Here is a 9010-nt window from a genome sequence, read left to right as displayed (position 1 = left end):
TTCCATGTGTGTGTGTGGTTTGGGGGGGGGGGTGTCAGTAGCTTACATGCAAAATTTTAAGCCGTTTCGTCAAAAAATTGCGGGAGGGGAGTTTAAAAAAACTTGCATGGTTTATCTCAAGTGATGGTGTCATAAATACAAGTATAGACTACGTGAAGCCGTTTGACATATAACTCGAACACGTTTATACTTAACTTACTTTAAACCATATATTTATGTATATGCTAATTGAATAGTTGTACTTTTATTTATTTTTTTGTTCGATCTCGCGTGTGATCAGAAGTTTGTTGAAGCAAGCAGGTTTTGGTGTGGTCAGCCTTATTATTAAACACAAAACACGAGTTTATTGTGTACAAGTACATCGTGCAGAGTTGACATATATATCCTAATGTCTTGAGTTTAACGGTAGTTCTGTAACAACGAAGTAGAAACTCGTTCATTTTGATGCTAAGATTGCTAGTTGATGACTCACTGAGAAACTCTGTCTAAACCTAAATATTGATGAGAAAAGAATGCAAACCTCAGTCAGTAAATACTTGCACGCACGTTAATCAAATATGACGTGTTTAGGTGTAATGAAGACAACCAGAATATCTAGATTTAAGGAAGCTTGTATTTTATTTTTCATAACCTAATAATGTACTTTTTTTAAGTGGGGGGTAACAAAAAACAAACAAACTCTTAGAAATCGATTTGTTGATACATGGTCTACGCCTTCACATTTCAAATATTAGGATACACTTTTCGACTGTTGATACACGGTCTACGCCTTCACATTTCAAATATTAGGATACACTTTTCGACTGTTGATACACGGTCTACGCCTTCACATTTCAAATATTAGGATACACTTTTCGACTGTTGATACACGGTCTACGCCTTCACATTTCAAATATTAGGATACACTTTTCGACTGTTGATACATGGTCCACGCCTTCACATTTCAAATATTAGGATACACTTTTCGACTGTTGATACATGGTCCACGCCTTCACATTTCAAATATTAGGATACACTTTTCGACTGTAGATACACGGTCTGCGCCTTCACATTTCAAATATTAGGATACACTTTTCGACTGTTGATACACGGTCTGCGCCTTCACATTTCAAATATTAGGATACACTTTTCGACTGATCCACAAATACCATATGCTGTATTTCATGTTTTTTTAGTGTACTGTTTTTCTATAGATGAATATGTATCTGTAATTGGTTATTTTAATGTTTTCATTATGTATCTGTAATCGGTTGTTTTATTGCTTCAATTACTGTGTACGTGTACCTGGTAATGTTACATGACTGTGTACGTGTACCTGGTAATGTTCCATGACTGTGTACGTGTACCTGGTAATGTTCCATGACTGTGTACGTGTACCTGGTAATGTTCCATGACTGTGTACGTTTACCTGGTAATGTTCCATGACTGTGTACGTATACCTGGTAATGTTACATGACTGTGTACGTATACCTGGTAATGTTCCATGACTGTGTACGTGTACCTGGTAATGTTGTTTCTTCCGTGGATGATTGGTTTCATCAAATGCATATAGTGTACCTGGTAATGTTACATGACTGTGTACGTATACCTGGTAATGTTCCATGACTGTGTACGTGTACCTGGTAATGTTGTTTCTTCCGTGGATGATTGGTTTCATCAAATTGCATATAGACATATATTATATATGTAATAATCTTTCATATAGACATATATTATATATGTAATAATCTTTCATATAGACATATATTATATATGTAATTATCTTTCATATAGACATATATGTAATCATCTTTTATATAGACATATATTATATATGTAATCATCTTTCATATAGACATATATATATGTAGTCATCTTTCATATAGACATTATTATATATGTAGTCATCTTTCATATAGACATATATTATATATGTAGTCATCTTTCATACGGACATATATTATATATATAGTCATCTGTCATATAGATATATAAGAAAGTGACTTAAGTGTTTCTTTGAAAAATTGTTACTCAGTCACGATGATAAACATGTATATAGAAACCAATGTGAAATAAATAAATAATGGGAAAATGATTTCCCCTCATTATATACGTTATTTTGTATTAGTACTAGAAAACGAGAATGACTTGGTACGAATTTTTCTAAATGTAATCCGGACTGAAATATGGAAATACGTACTATATAGCGTTTGTATTATTCTATAGCATGCGCTATTGTATATATATTTTACATACAAGAATAAATTGGGCGATTTTAAAAGCAGAATACATGTGAAAATAGTTTGATATCGTGTACATCTGCCTGGAATTGAAAGTAAGTACTATGTCAAGTACGGGTTTTTCTCAATTTTTGGCTGTTAATTTTCAAACAGTACGTTCTTAAGCAACTTAACGAATTAGAGAGTGACTTACGACAGCGTTTTCAAAAGTGTGGGGTACGTCCCCCAGGGGGTGCAAATGTTTTTTTATGTTGGGAGAGCGATTTGTGTAGAATAAAGTCACTAGTGCAATATGCAAAATTAAGCGTTTTAATATGTTTTTATTAATCAAAGTAATAAGAAATTACTATAACACATACAGTATTTTAATGTGTATTATATCTCGTCACTTAACTCACTCATTTCAAAAAAAGAGGGGGCGCAAGAAATATATTTATTTAAGAGGGTGTGAATAACAAAAGTTTGGGAAACGTTGGGTTACGAAATATTGATTTTCGCACAGTGACGTAACATTGTTTTGTAAACAAAACAAACATTAATGTATTTTAATGTAAATAAAGATAGGTGTGTGCTCGTGTACCATTGTACCATGGTCTTATTTCATAAAGTTTTTAAACAAACGTAAACACCTAAGTTCAAAAGGAATTCACAGTAAAAAATACTGTTTCTCGGCCATATAAACATGTATATCGATTGTCACAAAGATCTGTGTCTGTTACAGTAGTTTCCAAATTAAGATTTGCAAGAAGCAATGGGATGATCCGCGTGACAAGGCATAGTAAAACGTAATTATATTGTTTAAAAGATACTGATTCTAAAAGGTTTTTCAACAAACAAAAACACAAAATATTAGAACACTACTAGACTTTACAGAGAACTGTAGTCTCCTCCTCTGGCTACACAGATAGGTCTGGAAAACGGTAGTCTCCTCATCTGGCTACACAGATAGGTCTGGGAAAACGGTGGTCTCCTCATCTGACAACACAGATAGGTCTACGGAGAACTGTATTCTCCTCATCTGGCTACACAGATGGGTCTATGGAGAACTGTAGTCTCCTTCTCTGGCTACTCAGATGGGTCTACGGAGAACTGTAGTCTCCTTCTCTGGCTACTCAGATGGGTCTACAGATAACGGTAGTCTCCTCCTCTGGCTACACAGATAGGTCTGGGAAAACGGTAGTCTCCTCATCTGGCTACACAGATAGGTCTACGGAGAACTGTAGTCTCCACATCTGGCTACTCAGATGGGTCTACGGAGAACTGTAGTTTCCTTCTCTGGCTACTCAGATGGGTCTACAGGGAACGGTAGTCTCCTCCTCTGGCTATTGAGATGGGTCTACGGAGAACGGGTGTCTCCTCCTCTGGCTATTGAGATGGGTCTACGGAGAACGGTTGTCTCCTCCTCTGGCTATTCAGATGGATCTATGGAGAACGGTAGTATCCTATTCTGGCTATAGAGATGGGTCTAAGGAGAACAATAGTCTCCTCCTCTGGCTATCCAGATGGGTCAGTCGTGTGTTGGGAATGTTTAGGAATCTCCTCTCTTGAGCTTGAGTAATTTGACGCTAGCGTATTTTTTGCTAACGTAACATCCAGGCGGCACATTATTCAGATAATCATTTGACGTCCCATTTGACGTCCAGGCAGCACTTTGTTCAGTAATCATTTGATTTTAAGATGTATAACAATCCTGTTTATGAAACCAGTTTTTAATATATCTATTACGACAACAACAGTGTGTGGTATTCAAAATTAACGTTTATGTTGAATAAGAGGTGCACGTCTTTAAAAGTCGTTGGACGCGAGTCTCTTAGCAACGACAACAATAAGACTGGCTTATCTTATTTGGTGCAATATGCTGTTCGAGATAGTATACAAGGCACCTTCATTGGAATGCCTGAGGTAAAGGTGAAGATGTTCCTACTAAATCAGCGAAATTCTTAGAAGTACCACATTTTTAAATCATCCCAAAGTGACTGTGCTTACAGAAAGACGAAACTAAACGCTGGTGTGCGTGCTGCCTAAAATGTTATCACATAAACTAAGTTCTGCTTATTTAAAAAAAAATGCTAGTGAAAGTCACACTGTTTGAAGAATGTTTGATCTTGCCGGGTCAGGTTTAGAAATGAGGTTAAAAAATCCAAGATCATCACATGCAAACGCTTTTTTTTTGTTGTTGTTGTTAGTGTATTCCGATGTTTCAAAATGTGTCAAGGCTAATTACAGACACGCAGAGATTATGGTAATGTATAATACAAGACTTGGGAGTAGAGTTCAAACATTAGCTTTTATATAATGTTATGAAATATGCAGTTTTTTGAAGTAGTCTGGTAAATTATAATGATTTTATAAATTGAGAACTTGTAAGCAAAACACGATCTTCAAGCCGTAATATAATTTGTAGTGTAAAGGTTTAGAAACCAGATACGGTAAAAAAAAAAAAATGTACATTTTCTCAGGCTTTTTTTATCTCTTATTTTGGTTTTAGTTACGACGTTGCCCAGTATTCAGTATTTCTTCTCTCTCTCTCTTTTTTATCCCTATACATTCTCGGTAGTCTAAACTAACTAAAATAAGTTATTCGAATAGTCTTTTATAATGGAAATGCTTCAGTTTCATTCGTGAATAGTATTAGACCAATGTTTCTTAACATGTTTGCAGGGGGGAGGGTCACTGTCTGCGCTGAGTCAACATTTTTTTTTTTAGTCCTCTGGAAGGTGTATGGGGCACCTTTGTTATGAACTACGCCTAGAAACGCAAAGAATTTTCCATCATTGTAGAGAAAATGGAGGGGGGGGGGGGTCGCAACGACCAAAGTACGGGCGCGGGAATCGTCTTGCAAGTCCGGCTAAGAAGCAGTGCATTAGACTCACGTGCCATTCTTATACCAAGTACTAGAGTGATTAAACTTTCAGGGTTTACTTTTTTATAATACATGTATTCTCTAATACTGTGATCAGGCTTATTCTAGCCTGTCAGTAGTGACTCAAACAGTAGGTCTGAGGGCTTATTACAATAAAAATCGGGTTTCGGTACACGCGGTGGGCTCATTTAGTGATATTAACAATATAAGGTGTGAACGTTCAAGTTGTATTCTGTTTCATATTTAATGTATTAATGTAGGAAATGATACACTTAACATTCATACTTATTGTATTTATATAGGAAATGATACACTTAACATTCATACTTAATGCATTTATATAGGAAATGATACACTTAACATTCATACTTAATGTATTTATATAGGAAATGATACACTTAACATTCACACTTAATGTATTTATATAGGAAATGATACACTTAACATTCATACTTAATGCATTTATATAGGAAATGATACACTTAACATTCATACTTAATGCATTTATATAGGAAATGATACACTTAACATTCATATTTAATGTATTTATATAGGAAATGATACACTTAACATTCACACTTAATGTATTTATATAGGAAATGATACACTTAACATTCACACTTAATGTATTTATGTAGGAAATGATACACTTAACATTCACACTTAATGTATTTATATAGGAAATGATACACTTAACATTCACACTTAATGTATTTATATAGGAAATGGTGCACTTAACATTCACACTTAATGTATTTATATAGGAAATGATACACTTAACATTCACACTTAATGTATTTATATAGGAAATGGTGCACTTAACATTCATACTTAATGTATTTATATAGGAAATGGTGCACTTAACATTCACACTTAATGTATTTATATAGGAAATGATACACTTAACATTCATTTAGCGATACTAAGTTACTTTAAATTGTAAAAATATCTACATTTTGTTGTGGTTCAATTTAAACATACTTAGCTAATCAAAACGTAAGCTGCTGTGACGTCACTCTTGTTTAATTTCCTATGTAATTTATAGACAATTTTTAATAGCTAATTTTGTTTACTAGGACGGTAGGCAGTCAAAAGTCGTGGACAAAAGACTGAAACAAAGTTTTAATTCAGGGAATATCGTTCCCAGTAATGATGCAAATCAGTTTTGTTCTTGTCTCCGCTGAATAACCATTTTAATTCTGATTCATATGCTCCCAGTTTGTAGTATCGGTATGTCTATGTTGTTATGTCTACACCAAATTTCTTTCACCACGTGCAGTGAACGTGTAAAATATGTACATACCATGTACCCAGCTGTTCACCCTTGCCATGAATCACTTTGGAGTGCAAGGACCTGGACAAAAATAATAAGTATTACAGGGTTAGTTGAATGGGTAAATAGTAGGTGGTTGCTTTAACAGACTGTCTACGTTTTCTTTCTTTTTTTTGTCGCCGTCTGCTAAACAGATGAATAAAATATCTTTTTTACATTTTACTCCTTACATGAAAACCGGTCTTGTACAAAAAAAAAAAACAAAAAAAAAGTGAGATTATTACACATGGTTGAGATTTGAATTTGAATGTATTAGACAGGGTTGAGGTTTAGTCCTGATATTATTACACGAGGTTAAGATTTAAACCTGAAAGTATTAGACAAGGTTGAGGTTTGGTCCTGATGTTATTACACGTGGTTGAGGTTTGAACCTGAGAGTATTATACACAAGGTTTGGTCCGGAGAGTATTACACGAGATTGAGGCTTGAACCTGAGAGTATTATACACAAGGTTTGGTCCGGAGAGTATTACACGAGATTGAGGCTTGAACCTGAGAGTATTATACACAAGGTTTGGTCCGGAGAGTATTACACGTGGTTGAGGTTTGAACCTGAGAGTATTATACACAAGGTTTGGTCCGGGAGAGTATTACACGGGGTTGAGGTTTGAACCTGAGAGTATTATACACAAGGTTTGGTCCGGTATTACACATGGTTGAGGTTTGAACCTGAGAGTATTAGACAAGGTTGAGGTTTGAACCTGAGAGTATTAGACAAGGTTGAGGTTTGAACCTGAGAGTATTAGACAAGGTTGAGGTTTGATCCTGAGAGTATTGCATGGTGTTGAGGGTTGACTTTGAGAGTATTGCATGGTGTTGAGGGTTGACTTTGAGAGTATTATATGGGATAGACGGTTGACCATGAGAGCATTACACAAGATTGAGGTTAAATCGGACACCTTTACGGACATACAATCATCTCGTTTCTTGTCACTGCAATATTCCATGATTAGTTACGTGTTTCCTGTTTATTGTGAATCTGGAATTATAGTATTAAAAATGTTAATGGCACAAGTCACTTTAGTAACCTACGTGACGTCATCAGTTGTTTCGTCTTTGTAAAACTTTTCCACTAGGAGTATCTAGGAACCATACATAAAATATCATAAAGGTTATATATATATGGTTAAAACCCATAAGAAGTTTTTCTTCGTCTTGTCTGGATTGTATTATGTTTTTTACAAGACGATATGTATCGTCAATTTATTGCGAAGTCTCCTTCATTGTATGGGTAAATCAAGGGAAGCTTGCGCTGAAGTGTTGGAGTACTGACAGGATGAACTTTGCTTCATTTACCCTCGTCGTCCAACAACCAAACCTCTTCCTGCTTAAGGCACAGAATTAGGAGCTCCACATCCTTCCTTGATCAAGCTGATAATGCAACGCATTATGGGAGAAAATATTAAATACGAAGTGATATGTTATTGTAATAATACACAAGACACAAGACTCCTACGCTATTTAACCTCATTAAGCTGTGTGTGTGTGTGTAGTGAGGGCTTATAATTGAAAGTTTTACATTTCACAGCAAAAGTTAGAAAATGTATATTGATTCTAGAAGTAAAGAACATATTAAACTGGATATTTTTTTATAAGATGTTTAAGGATAATTCTAAACAGTCGTAGAATTGTTTATAGAATAAATATAAAATAATTCGTGTTAGTTTAAATTATTATTTTACGGTTGTGCTATTATTACATACAACACTTGCATTATACGTCTTCTAAGACATATCGGAAACGGAGATGACTTTAAAATTGCAGTGACACTTCTATCTATTAGATCTAAACCCACAACATTTTAACTATTCCAGCACAGTTTACTAAGACAGTTTAAAAAAAAAACTGTTTGTCAGTTAGGGTAAGAGTCTGTTGTACTGTTACCTCTATAGCTTTTTTTTTATGTCGCTCTAGTTATGCAAAGGTTTTTAACCTTTCAGCCTGAATTCGTATTTCGTTTTGAAATATTTTTCTTAAAATCAGAATTGTTGTAATTAGTTTTTTCCCACAAATTATTTTGATATAGTTACAGATATTTTTATCATCTCTTTTATATTTTATTTTATAAGTGAATAATACCGGTTTACTCAATCACTTTAAGTTTGTTTGAAGTTAAGCACAAAGCTACACAATGGGCTATCTGTGCTCTGCCCACCACGGGTATCGAAACCCGGATTCTAGCGTTGTAAGTCCGCAGATATACTGCTGTGCCAAATGATCGCTCAAAAAGAAACCCAAGTAACGGACTTCCACAATATTGTTTGTTGTACGTACGAGTTGAAACGTTATAATCGTTAAAACCAGAATTTTCCTACTGTAAAAGCTACCGTTTTTGTAGGTGTGATTAATTAATTAGTGGGTTAATTACCAAATATTATATATATTTGTTAAGTATAATTGGTATAATACGCTTGAATATTTTCCACCGAAGTCACATACTGATCCGGTGCATTCGAAATGTGTACAGAAACATGTCACAATTTTTCAGTTGGTTTAGTTTCTTTTTGTGTGTTATTATATGTACCGTATTTTTTGGAATATAAGACGGACCCTTATTTTGAGGACAAAGTTTTTGGGAGGAAAAAAAGCTACAGTC

The 9010-nt window shown here is 34.7% G+C and overlaps 1 protein-coding gene and 1 long non-coding RNA gene across 3 annotated transcripts in view; both read left to right on the top strand.

Moving 5' to 3' along the window:
• LOC106465637 (serine/threonine-protein kinase EDR1-like) overlaps positions 1 to 9010 on the top strand; it is a 51089-nt gene that overhangs the window by 27953 nt on the left and 14126 nt on the right. The gene's annotated exons all lie outside the window — the stretch shown is intronic.
• Positions 4506 to 9010, top strand: part of LOC111087320 — a 15932-nt gene continuing 11427 nt past the window's right edge. The window contains exons 1-2 of the long non-coding RNA XR_002612027.1: positions 4506 to 4516; positions 8903 to 8905. This is a non-coding gene — a long non-coding RNA (uncharacterized LOC111087320). The remainder of the gene's footprint in view (positions 4517 to 8902; positions 8906 to 9010) is intronic.

This window comes from Limulus polyphemus, unplaced genomic scaffold (assembly GCF_000517525.1).
Source record: "Limulus polyphemus unplaced genomic scaffold, Limulus_polyphemus-2.1.2 Scaffold2007, whole genome shotgun sequence".
In the NCBI taxonomy this organism is placed as follows: domain Eukaryota; kingdom Metazoa; phylum Arthropoda; class Merostomata; order Xiphosura; family Limulidae; genus Limulus; species Limulus polyphemus.
This window is presented reverse-complemented; position numbering and strand designations above follow the sequence as displayed.